We start from the raw sequence: 13041 nt of genomic DNA on the forward strand, positions 1-13041 counted from the left end.
GCGCCGCGGAGGGGGCGAAAAGCGGCGTCGGGTTTGCGCGTAGCTGAGGGGTAATTTAGAAATAAGGGTTTGGCGTGGCTTTGGGTTGGTGGTGTGGTTTGAGGTTTCGGGGGGGGGGGGGGGGGGGGTGAGGGGGTCGGGGATGTCTCGGTGCGTGCTTGGTGTCGCTTGCGCGGGGCAGCGCGACCGCCCGTGGTGCGAATCGGGCCCGGAGCGGAGCGGTGGCCGTGGGGCCACCGCCCGGCGCCGCGCAGGTTCGGAGGCAAGCGCTTGCCCCGGCCCGCATTCGCCGGGTTCGGCCTTATATTTAATACATGCCCTTTCATCTATAATTCAGGCTGCTTTGACTCCAGCCCTGTCTCGGCTCCCATTTACGCCTGCACACCTTTCTCCTTCCCTTTCCCGAGAGGTCAGCTGAGACACTCGCTAAGGGAGGGAGCTATTCTGCTGGTTTGGGTTTTGTCTGCTTAAACATTGAACTGGAAAAGATTCCTCCTCTCTGTGGTTTGATAAATAATAAAAGTGATCGTTTTGCCTTCCCCATAAATGACACAGGTAAATTATCCAGCTAGCCACAAAGAAGCATCACATGCCTGGAAGGCACTGTAATAAAATGCCAATGTATTATGATATGAGTGACCTCAAAAGTGTGACAAGAAGATGATTATAGTGCATTATCTATAGTGCATTATATGTAGTGCCTTTTTCAACGTTTTCTGAAGCATGAATGAACCTTCATTTGACTGTGCTTTTATTGCTAGCTTTTCTCAGCTTGAACTTACAAGCTGTATGCTAGAACCTATCCAATTTAGTATGCCCAGGTACGTGGCCACGCTGGCTGCTGCTTCTGGTTAAGCCTTTCAAATATATATGCATAGGAAAAAAAAAACAAAACACCAAAAACCACCAAAGATAACATCAGCATTTGACTATTTTTGTATGTGGTACTATCTCATTTGCACATTTTCAGTGGATAGCGTTGGTGAGCTAAAGATTGGAGTTCTGCATTGAAGATTTTACATTTTCAGATGCAGGCTCTTAGACTCCCTTATGTGTCTGCACATAGGCTACACTATTAACAAATGGTGGAAGCTGCTTGTACCTCTCATGGGTCAGTAATTTGCATGGCATGGAATTGTGTGCTACATACTGATAAATGTACGTATTCTTGCAAGTCATATGGATGCAGACACTGTATGTGAGCCTTACACTCCTGTAATCCCATGATGTGTAAAGATTAAACACTCTTGGTTTTGCTGTGCTTAGTAGTTGTGTCCAAAATACTCATTACAGATACACAGAGAAAAAAAATTGATCCCCGCTTTGATGACATCAAGTAACGTTAGAAAACGGAACTGGATCTAATAATAGTTTAAGAAAAATGTTCATCATGTAATACTAGAAGGATGGCTAGAGCCCCAGCATTGAAAGTCAAGAAAGTGACATGAAGGAGCAACCTTACTGCCAAACCACTTCGAAGAAGAATTCTGTGAATGAATTAAGTATGCAGTTCTTTTGTCTTTTAAAATATAAAGCAGAACAGCCATTAATAAAAGAGATAATTAGAACTGCTAGCATTCTGTGTAATGTAGCCTGCTTCTGAAATACAGCGTGTTTATGTATGCATTAATAATGCACGCATTTTTCCTGACACTAGGCATATCACAGCAGTATGGCATCACAGACATTTTATAGCCTCATTCTAGTAACATCACAGGCATGTAACATTCTTATTCTAATCACACCATAGTCATTTCAATGTCACATTGTAGTCACATCACATAGCCTGGTAATAATTATTTAACTTTATTGCTAAGCTCAATAGTTTTCTGTTTGCTCAGGGATGACTTAAACTTGTAGTCAGAACCGATTAGCACATGCTCATAAATGAGCTCTTCTCATGTACACACGGTTAGACTCATGAAAAGTTAGGAAGAGAAAAAAAAAAAGTCCGTGAACCAGTGTCTGTTGGACTTAAACCCAATGCAATCACAAGTCATAATAATAGCACATTTTCGCTGTTTTCAGAAGTAATTTTAGAAAGCCAACAATGTTTACGTGTAGATCTGTCATGTTAATGTTTACGTGCTTGCTTTAAAATGCTGTAGTTCTTTAACTAATCATACATTATTAACCTCATGGAAGAGGCACGTCTTCAATTTGCACACCAGATTGTAAAATTGAGGCCCAGAGTACCAAAGGGGTTAGAACTGTCACAACTGCTTCTAATAATGATAGAAAAAGAACAGAAAGGGCTGAATTCCTGAGCAGGATTTGGAATCACCCAGTGCAGCATAAATGCCACCCCTGCAATGTGAGGAGCTGCTCTGAGACGTGTCCTGTGCTCACTTGAGTAGCCATGTTTATCCTCTGGTAGATGTTTATTCCATTACTCTTATATTTGAGAAAACTGCAGTATTCAATGTCACGTGCCCCTCAAATGCAGCTGTGGTGCCATTATTTGTACTGTTTCTTAATAGTTGCCTTTCTTTACCATTATGGATTAGCCTTTTGTCTATGTGTAAGAACACTGGATTCGTAATCACATCACAACCTGTTAAAATGACTTCTGTATTATAACATACTAACTATTCATCCACATCATTGCTTGTTATCTTCGCCTCCATATTATTATGTATCAAATTCTTTTCCATATCATATTTGACTCAAATTCTAGCATGCTAGAAACTGACTCCAATTATTCTGTACTAGCTACAGTCAAATTGCACTAAATGGAATTGCTTATATTGTATCACTGTGGCTACAGGCTCACACAATGCATTATACATGAAACTGATTCACATTATGCTTAGCTAACTAAAGACTTTAATCTTGAAATGTTGAGCATAAAATGCTATCATTCTTCACTGAACTGGCTCTGGTCACTTGATCATTTTGTACCTGGGATTGCCTCTTACAGGCTGTTATTATTAAAGCAAAATGGCTTTTCCTCTCCTGCAGTTCTACCACTTTCTGTGGAGAGATGATTCATATGCTAATGAATGAGCTTTCTTATTTCATGGCAGAGCACTGCAACACTGGAACCTGACCTATGGTGCGCCTATAGGATGTCCCCTTCAGTGCAGCATAGTGCAAAAATACATTATAAAAATTTGCTTGTGTGTTCAGATAGAAGGTTATGTGCTAACTATTGAGCAATCCTTAATATTATCCCCAGAGGTCTTGTTTCTGAATGTTGCTTAAGTCACTAGGAAATACAGCCTTGGTCCCATCTGCAATAGGAAGCATTCAAGGCTGTATTGCCAGCTTTGCTGAGGTCTCTCAGGGTGTTTCTGATGTGGTTGTCCCTGGAAGGAGATCAGGAGTTCAGTGTGGCAGGTAAAGAAGTGAAGACTCTCCCTGTTACAGATAGTTTTTCGTCCATGAAACAGTCCACCTCCACAGGACAGACATTTGCTCTACTCTAACTGACACTGGCATTGCTGTATCCTTGATTTTGGCTTCTGCCACAATTCAGTCTCACAGTAACCTCAGGAAACCCACTTCTTACAAGAAGCACTGGGACAAAAAGTGTCACCTATAATCTGCTGCACTCCTAACTCCCTGAACTAACCTCCCAAAACTTCAGGGCATCTGTGAAGACAAGAGAGGAATGCCAGAGAGACAGGAGCAACATATGGAGAGGATCGTGGAGCCCGTATTTTCTTCTATCCTTACCAGCATGTTTCTCCTTGCAAGTGTGATGCTTTGGTCCAGACTTTGTACACCTAATGGTTTGTAATTCAGGGGCTTGCTTGAGAGTTACCTTGTCTTCTTGGGTAGAAGGATTAGACCTCTAGTCTTTATTTACATGAATGAAGTCAATAAAAGTGTTTTGGGTAATGTAAACCATACATAACTATAGCATTTGAAAAAGCCAGATAATCGAATTATAAATTCTATTTATTTAATGTACTCTTCTTTGCTATTTCAAAATATATTTAATTGTTTTTCCAGAATGGTTGTGAGAGCTCTAGGAAAGGAAAAACACTTAAGTGAGCAGTTCAGGACTACATAATTATCTGTATTCTTGAATGAACAGTAGTAGCTAAGTCAGTTAATGATTAATAATTTAAGCCAGTTGAGCTGCTGAGATGGGGCAAGTGTTGCAGAACTGGGACCTTTAAATGTGTCTTTCTTCAGGAAAATAAACTCAGTCCCTGGATAATCAAATCACAAAAGGGGCAGATGATGACCTTCATTCCATTTGAATGGCAGAACTAAATTTAACTGTATTTGCAATTTTTTTGACTGACAAAGATTGCAAATGTCAGTTCATGGCTCTGAAGGGTCTACAAGTGCACAAGCTGAAAGCTGGCATTTTGCAGTGCCAATGTTTAATCCCTGTCACTGTACAATGCAACAAGGTGCCCAGCTTCTACTAATTATGGCTGTTTATTTAAAGGTACAGATGAATATGCAGACTTGAATTATTTGCTTGAAAGTGTGTGGGGCTTTTTCCTCCCTCACAGGGCTTAAGTGTCTATTTACTATAATAATAAATATCCATTTTGGTATAACTAAAAGAGAGTAGTAAGTGCTGTTTAAAATGCAGTTTTTGGACCCCTTAGATGTAATTTAATGGGGCACAAAAATAATTAAAAAAGAGCTTAATTCTTTGCTACTTTCATGTCATTTTTTATGATGGAAGTACCTGATGAATCAGAACACAGATGTAGATTCCAACCAATGTGCTTTTGTGTAAGGCAAAAATATTTCAGAACCTGCAAATAACCTGGTGTCTTATTGATTGTTTTAAAAAGAGTAGAAGGGAAAAGAAAGTAAGGTCAAAGGCTTTCAGACAAAAAAAAAAAAAAAAAAAAAAAAAAAAAAAAAAAAAACAAACAAACAAAAAAAAAGTCTGAAGAAAATTTTACTGAAGCATTTTCATTTCCATCCAAACACTAATGTAGATCTGATAGATGGAGTTATGCTGATGCAATGTTGACAGGATCAGGATGAGACCCAAAATGTGGAATGAGACCTCCTTCAGGCACTGTCATGGTTTACCAAAACAGGCATTTAATTTGGTTTTCTGCTTTCAACTTATGACCTGCTCCTTGCTTGCACAGAAAATAGAAAATATTTATTTAAATCAATATATATACTCACACTAACTTGAATTAGTGAGATTGACATCTTTACATCCGGATTTGAACCTAAATATCTTCTTTTTTTTTTTGTCCTACTCTTCTGTCAGTCATGCCTCATCATTAACAAAAGGTTACTAAGGCAGTAAAGCTTGATTAAACCCTATGTCCTCTGGGGAAAAAAGAAATACTTGTTTGACGGAGACATAGCTTTATTCTTTAAATTACAAAGGCAGGCAGACAGATGACTAATTTCTGTTTAAAAGCATCATGCTGTTACGATCGCTTCTTCTTATTTCTAACACTTCTGCATTTCTTAACATTCCAGTTAAACCAAGGCATGTATTGTTTTGAGGCTTTATCTCTTGGGAGTTGTATGTTTAGTGTCCTGGTGGTAGAAATATTGCAAGAGCTACACCCTCTCATTGAGGAGATGATGCCCATCTATTTGCCATGCATATGTACTGAAGGGAAGAGCACAGATTCCTGAACCGCATCTCTTTTCTGTGCCCCAGTGGCATGGCTCTGATTTTCAAAGACCCTTTGTTCTTTGGGGTTCAAAAACTGTAAAAGAGAAGGTGTGTGCCCTCCTCCTCGGGGCAGCAGTACCCCGACTCTGTACATGCCACCATGTTCTGGGGAAATACTTTGATGTAATTTTGGCATTCTGGAGGCCAGTTCCTCTCTGAGCTCCTCTTTATATGGAAGCCAAAATTCTGCAGAGTGCTCATGCAGAGCTGAGCCTGAAAGAAAGGATTAATCCAAATGAAATTACTCGCATGGAAACAATGGGAGAAAATTAGAGGTCTGTGTTTGGTATGTATTCAGAGAATAGGCAATGTCACCAAATATCTTTGCTGTCATTTACATTCTGTTCAATATCCTAAAAATATTTAGATTCTAGGCAAAAGAAAAAATCTACATGACCACAATATGAGTTCTCATAGATTTTCACTCTTCCATTTAGTGACTTTATTGTCCAGGATTCTTAATAGGCCAAAGTTAGTCCAAGTCTTAAAGTAAATAATGTGTTATCATGTAAGTGGCAGGTCATAATTTAAGCAAAGTAAAAATATACAGGTAACTGGAAGTTTCCCTTTATGGGAAACTTACTGAGCATTCTTAGAAAAGAGTTCAGGGGAAGAATAAGTTGGAGTTTCATGGGGTTTACTTTTTTATTACTAATAAATTACTGCTTCTGCCTCCCACATTGACAAGCAGCAGATGTTTCAACACAAGCTCTATCAAAGTTAGTCATTTTGTCCTCTCTCTTATCAATGTTTCTGTCGCTCTGAGGACGACATGCATCAGGAAATAAGTAAGCACCTATCTATAGGGGCATCACTCATTCATGCTTAGACAATTATCACTGCAAAACACACTTCAGACTGATCAATAATTGCTTTCCTTGTCAAATTTCTGGATGTCACTAGCAGCACCAAAGAAAGGGATCAGACCAGTGCAAAGCCTTGTCTAGACAGGTAGATGAGATTGCTTTTCGTTGTAACAGAGGCAGGAGTGTGCCACAGTGATCTACAGCAAAGCCTAGCAAGGCACCCATCACCCTTTTTCCTGCAATGGACTTGGGCAGACTCAGGTTGTGTGAGCAAGGAAAATCCCCTCTCCAAGGGATGACACCTTATAATCTGAAAAATGCAATATTGGGAATAGCTTGGAAGTGCCACAGTTTTGTGGTTTTTTTCCCTGACAAAGTTTGTTCTGACATAGGCCAGAAAGTTGTTATTTTCAGATGGATTTACAGGGATCAGTTCTTAGATTCCCTTTCATATCACCATCTTACCCCTTTATCTTTTTAAAGCTTGGATAGACTGAAGGTCTTCTGTCTGATTCACTTGTATCTGTGCTTGCAATCCCCAGGCCTGTGATGGAGAGGATACTTGTTTCCGTGAGAGAATATTCTGAAAAACAGTAAGTTGAGTTTATTCACAGTCCTCTTTTGACATTCTTCTTCTTTATAGAATATATCTATATAACTATTTGTCACTGAAGACATTAAATCTGGGCAATAGATAAAGAAACCTACACATTTTCTTGGACCGAAAACTCATGTAAAATGCACCTGATGCCAGAGGAAAAACACATGAAGATGTAGTACAAAAAGGATATGTTTATCTCATTTCTGTAATTATGAGGTCTTTTATTTCAAGGCATAACAACTATGCCAGTCATTGTAAAACCAGATCCACCTTCCATATGCTAGTACCATAGCAGTGAGGAGTAGTAACTATAAAGCCTTTTTCTCCCCCACTGCTTCAGTGCTGTCAATCCCACAAAACTCCTGTACAATTCAGTAAACTTGATACACTGAACACTAGTCATTTCAAGAAGGTGTGCTTCAGCTACTGCTTGGTTTACATTCCTGTTCAGCTGATTCTTGATTGAGAAATATAGGGAGTCCTACAGAAATGTTATTATTTCTTCTAACAGCATGAGTGCCAGAGGACACAGTTAGACAGCCAGTTTTATTCAGCATGGTAATACACTTTTCATTACTGACAGAAATAATAATAAAAAATACAAGCTGGAAAACTATGAAATTCTTATTAATGTGATTGAATTTAAGTGAACAAAGAGACTGTCTGCTATCCCTAAAGCTGCATGCATTGTAAAGATGGTATAGCAACAATCTTCCTCTGTAGGCATATACACTACTACAAGAGAACCAGCGGAATTGTGAGTTTTAGTTTTCTTCCCCATTAAGTATTTGATATTGGATCAAAGTCTGTGAACAAGTGAAAATCTCCATTCTGTTGACAAAAGTTTGTCACTCTGCTTTCGTCTGTGGTAGCTCAGTGCCCTACACTTTCTCAATGGAACAGAAATGCAGGTATTCCTCAGCCAGGCCCATCTGTTGCTTTGAAACATTTAATGTAAACTACTGTAAGGTAAAGGCTTTTGCAAAAGCTTGGATTCTTTGGCAGTGACACATCTATGGCCAATGAGTAATATTTTTTTTTTTTTTTTTTTTTTTTTTTTTTTTTTTTTTTTTTTTTTTTTTTTAATTAGTAGACATAAGCTTTCAATCAGCCAACGGAAGTTGAACATAACTGGCTCTCTTGCAGAAGTCCATGTGTTTCAGTTTTTCCAAAAGTGGAAATGAAAAAAATTGGTCATGAAGCAGAATTGTGCTGTGCCTGAACATGGACTTTAAGGCATAAGAAACTAATTTCAAGATCAGGACCTGCATGTTTTAATAATATTAATAGGAGGTAATATTCAAAATGTGACTCCTCCCCACTAAATACAGACAGGAGGCTCATTATCATAATTCTTTCTTCAATAGCATTCCTCCAGTTAGCATTACAAATTATTATGTCTGTGTTTCCACTTAGCCTGAAGGAGCTTCAACTTAAAGTGTGTGGTCACAAATTCTATTCTTTTTAACACTGATATTGCTTGTTCTGATGTGCAGTATGTCTTGCACATTATTGGAAAACCTCTATGTGGTTAAAAAAAATTCCTAAAACCTCAAAAACAGGTCGAAAAATATCTTAGTTGTCTCCAGTGCATTATGGACACTACCTTGGCATCTACCTTGTAATGCAATCCTAAAAGTCTTGTCTTGTATATCATCAAACTGAGGGAAAGTTGTCCACAGCTTGCTTCAATTTAAGTAGTTCTGAGAAGCTGCATTTGTGTTTTTGTGGCTGTTAAAAACCTCTTAGTTTGGCCTGAGCAATGCACATCTCCAGCCATTTCAGGATCTACAAATAAGATCCTTTTCCTCTTCTCACTGGATAAACCAGTGCATGCTTACAAAATCAAGCTTTGTGTAAAACATGGACCATTTTGTTTTACTCTCTTTTTAAGCACAACCATGAAATTTGTGTTTAAATGGTTTTAGTATTCCTTTAGCCCAGGTTTTTGTCTTCATAGATTCAAAATCACAACTCCTAACTCCTGGAATATCTTAGCTGTGTCTCCTGATGATGATGTTCACTTTGATAATATGATTAAGTCCCACTGTGGCAGGTTGTGTGTGCGCATGTGTGTGTGCATGCCTGCTGATCCCCAGGCATAGTGGACAAGACTGGAGTGGGAGTCTTGGCTTGCCTTCTTTACTTCATGAGCTGTGTACATCCCTTGCATGGAACTGTCATTCATGAAAATCCTTCATAGTGTCAATAAACCTGACCCTCCCCAAGTAATTAATGAGTTGTAGGTGGTGCACGGAAGGGTGGTGTGTGCTTGAGTCACATAGGACAAAGAAAAAAAATGCCTCTCAGCTCTCCTGCTTCCTCAGAGAACTGCCATAATTTTCTTGCCTGTGATTCAAGTGCTCTTGGTGGCTCCTTTTCCACTTCTAAGAGGTCTATAGCAGGTAATTTAAAAGCATTCCTAGTAAGAGTTGCTTTCAGTTGCCTAAACAGGACTCTCTCATTCTTCGAGAGAATCTGTCAGGAGGTGCCAATTTAAAAGTTACATGTATGAGTACCTGCTCTCCATGTGCTCATGGATAGATCACCATGCTAGTCAAAGTTTCTTCTTGTCTGACTGGTTTAAAGAAAAGAGTGGTTTCTCTTTGGTTTCTGAAAGATAGCACTCTGTAATTCTGCATTCTTCCTGTGTGTTCTAGAGAGAATCAAGGTGTTCCTGTGAGGGATATGCAACTTGAACAGGAACATTTCAACTACTGAATGGCTTCCTGGAGCTTCACCTAACCTCATTTACTAGTTTAAATGCCATAAGAATTACCCATACACTTTCCAAAACTTTATCTGCTATGAACTTTTATGTGGAGGCACAAGGAGAGTTTGTGGGGTTTTTTTGTGTTTGTGGGGGTTATACTGATTTACGAATTTTTAAATTTTTTTTAATTACCACAGAAGTGTCAGAGAATGTCTTCATTATCCCGATTTAAAAAAAAAAAATCAGAATTAGAGAGTAATTAATCTTCCTTGAAGACATTTACATCTAAATAGCAGTAACTGATCTAATGATCTCAAATTTACTGTGCTACAATGAATGTAGATCATGGAACAAAGAATAGTTGGGGAAAAAAGAGATTAATATTTATACAGTGTCATTTTTTTCAACAAAGACATCCAGAATAATTAAGTATGTGTGTGTATGTAAGAAGAAGCTGTGTACATCCCTGTGTACATCTGTAATTAGGAAGGCATTCCTGTGATGCCTTTTATGGCTTAGGATCCAATGAAAACTATTTTAATTGTATTTCAGAGAGCAATCGTATTTGATGAAGGAAAAGTGCAAGTTTGGGGGGGTTTTGGGGGGGATGTTTGTTTTTGGAGGCTTTTTTGGGGGGGGGCAGGCGGGGGGGGGCTGCTAGTTTTACAGATGAATATAGAAGCTCTGCTTGTTTTCTCTGAAACTGCTGAAACCTCGTCTGCTGACGTCGGGAGCGCGGGTTTGGGCTCGAGCAATTCCTGTCGGATGCGTTTCCTTGGGATGGCGGCGGTTTCCTCGCAGTAAACAGCGGCATCTAGAGGCCACTGGCGGGTACTGCACGACAGCCGCGGTCCGGCTCGGACGAGCCGCGTGAGGCAGAGCGTGGGGCTGGGCAGCTGCCGCAGTCGTCTTCTATTCTATTTGCTTTTTAAAATGTCCCTGGATGCATTCTGCTTTTGGGACACCAGGCATCCTAGGACACTGTCACAACCGAATGCTTGGATGCCTTGAGGCTGTTCACTTAATCGCAGGCATTTAAAGAAGTTAGGCTGGCATTCGCTATTAGTGTGAAACCCAGTTTTTGGTTCTGTTAGGGTGACAAAATATTATGTGAAATTTCCGTAATAGGAAATCAGGATATTGCCTGTATATCATGTAGCTTTGAAGAGTGCATGTTTAAATAGTTACCTTTAGTTATCTGTGCTTTTTATAATGTAATTCAAATTACACTAAGAAATCTATAGAAAGTATTTTTTTAAAACCTACCTAGACCCCAAAAAATAATAATTCTTAATTCATCAAGTAATTGTTTGGACTATATGTTAGGAAACAGTATCTGTGGAAGGCTGTAAAAGAGAGGAACATTGTGAATGTCATCTTATATTCACAACTTGACATTACTAGATTTCCATCTCCCACCATGGATGCAGTGAAAGGCAACAATTAACAAAAACCCATTTCACCAAAAGGTGATGAGTTATACAGGTGTCTCTCCCTTTTCTTAATAATTCACTTTTGCCATTTTACAGGCAGAACAATTTATCAGACCTTTTTTTATTAAAAACAAGCAAACCACAGACCAAGATAAACTAACCAACCAGATGAAATACTTATGTATAAAAAACAAAGTGGTTGGGAAATTGTTATTTTTTCTCTTAACTGAATTTTTAGGGTTTTTTCTGTCTAGACCCTAAACATCTTCATATTCTGCAGTCCTCTTCTATCCCTGCTTTGTCTAAAAAGGATCTATTACACTTCTGTTTGTCAGAGTTTCATTTTATTTTGCAAGAATTTAAATATCTAAGACTGTGTTTAATTTCAGTCATCGGTCAGAAAAGAGTGCAATTTATATAGAACTTGAATGTAAGAGGTCCATTAAGATGTCACTCAACATCTGTTTTACAAATGAGCTGCATTTAAAAACATATCATTGCTTAATGAGGCTATACTGTTAATTAAATTAATTAAAAATTGTGGTATGAAATAAAATCAAGCAAGACACAAGACATTATTTAATTACAACAAAGTTTTTCTTAAAGCTGTCAAGTTAACTACTTAGGTAAAGTCTTTGATAGGACAATACTGGCTAAAAGGGCAATTTTCCTTTTATAATACTGTTATTTTTGGAGTAACCATTCCATTTTGAAGATCGACATCCCTTACATCATACAGTAAGTTTATATTCATTTGGGTGCGTATTATGGGAGTACCGTTTGTATTGCAATAGTGACCGAGTTAATGAAAAAATGCTGCTGCATCCAGTGCATTATTGTCTGACAAGGAAAGTTGCAAACATTTGCAGGAATGAAGCTAAAGGACAGAAGATACCTGTCAGATGATGCTTTTCCTGTTCTACTGACTCTCATAAAGTTTTGTGAAAAGGACAATAGGATCATAATTTCATTGTGATCAAGTAACAATAGTATTGGTAAAATAATTAAAAATACTGTTTGAAACCTATTCATGTAATAAAAAGACCTTGCTTTCTCAGGTAGGGCCTACAGAGTTGATGGCAGACAAAAGCAGAGGGAATGGAAGCAGTGCACACCATGTTCTTCTGCAGGAGACAGAGACCATAACCTTGCAGGGATAGGTGCCTCATCAGTCACAACTCCAGTGGATTTGGGTGTTTGCTTGGTAAATACATTTATAAGGAGGAAAAAATTGTGTTGCTGCAGTTGCAGATAACCCTTCTTATTTCATCTACACTTATTTTTTTCAGACAGAGGAACACTCCTGCACAGAGCTCGAGAGGTCCCATATGCAGCAGAGGGTAAGTTTCTGCACATTAGTGCTTCTAACATGCTCACTAATGTTTATATATCTCCAGAGGGCTTTGGTATAGGAAGACAGTTGCTCTAGCAGGGAATCTGGAGGTAAAGTGTGAACTCTAATGAAAGAAGTGAAAAAAGCAAACAGCTGGGCTTCCTATCTCGAGATAGCTGGGGAAATGGAAGTAGTCTACGGGAGTATCAAACGGAAAAATGTGATCTCTTGCAGTAGATACTACTTTTTTTTTTTTTTTAGTAGCAAAGGAATGCTTTATGCAATCTAGCTGTAGAAGTGATACACATTTAAGAAGTACTAGGTAGCAAAAGATGTAGGAGTATTCTGACAAGAAAGGGCTGTAGTCACAAAGGCCAAGACTGAGGCAAGAAACAAAGGTAATACCAAAAAAATGATATGAATTTGGAAAGGAAAAAAAAAAAAGGAAGAAGAAAGCCGAATCTGTGTAAGTTTGTTAAAATTAAACTAGGATTTTTTTAGTGATTATACAATGATACTTTTGCCCTCAATTGCT

This window comes from Chamaea fasciata, unplaced genomic scaffold (genome assembly GCF_029207755.1).
Source record: "Chamaea fasciata isolate MVZ Bird 193981 ecotype frontalis unplaced genomic scaffold, bChaFas1.0.hap1 SCAF_2, whole genome shotgun sequence".
Classification (NCBI taxonomy): domain Eukaryota; kingdom Metazoa; phylum Chordata; class Aves; order Passeriformes; family Sylviidae; genus Chamaea; species Chamaea fasciata.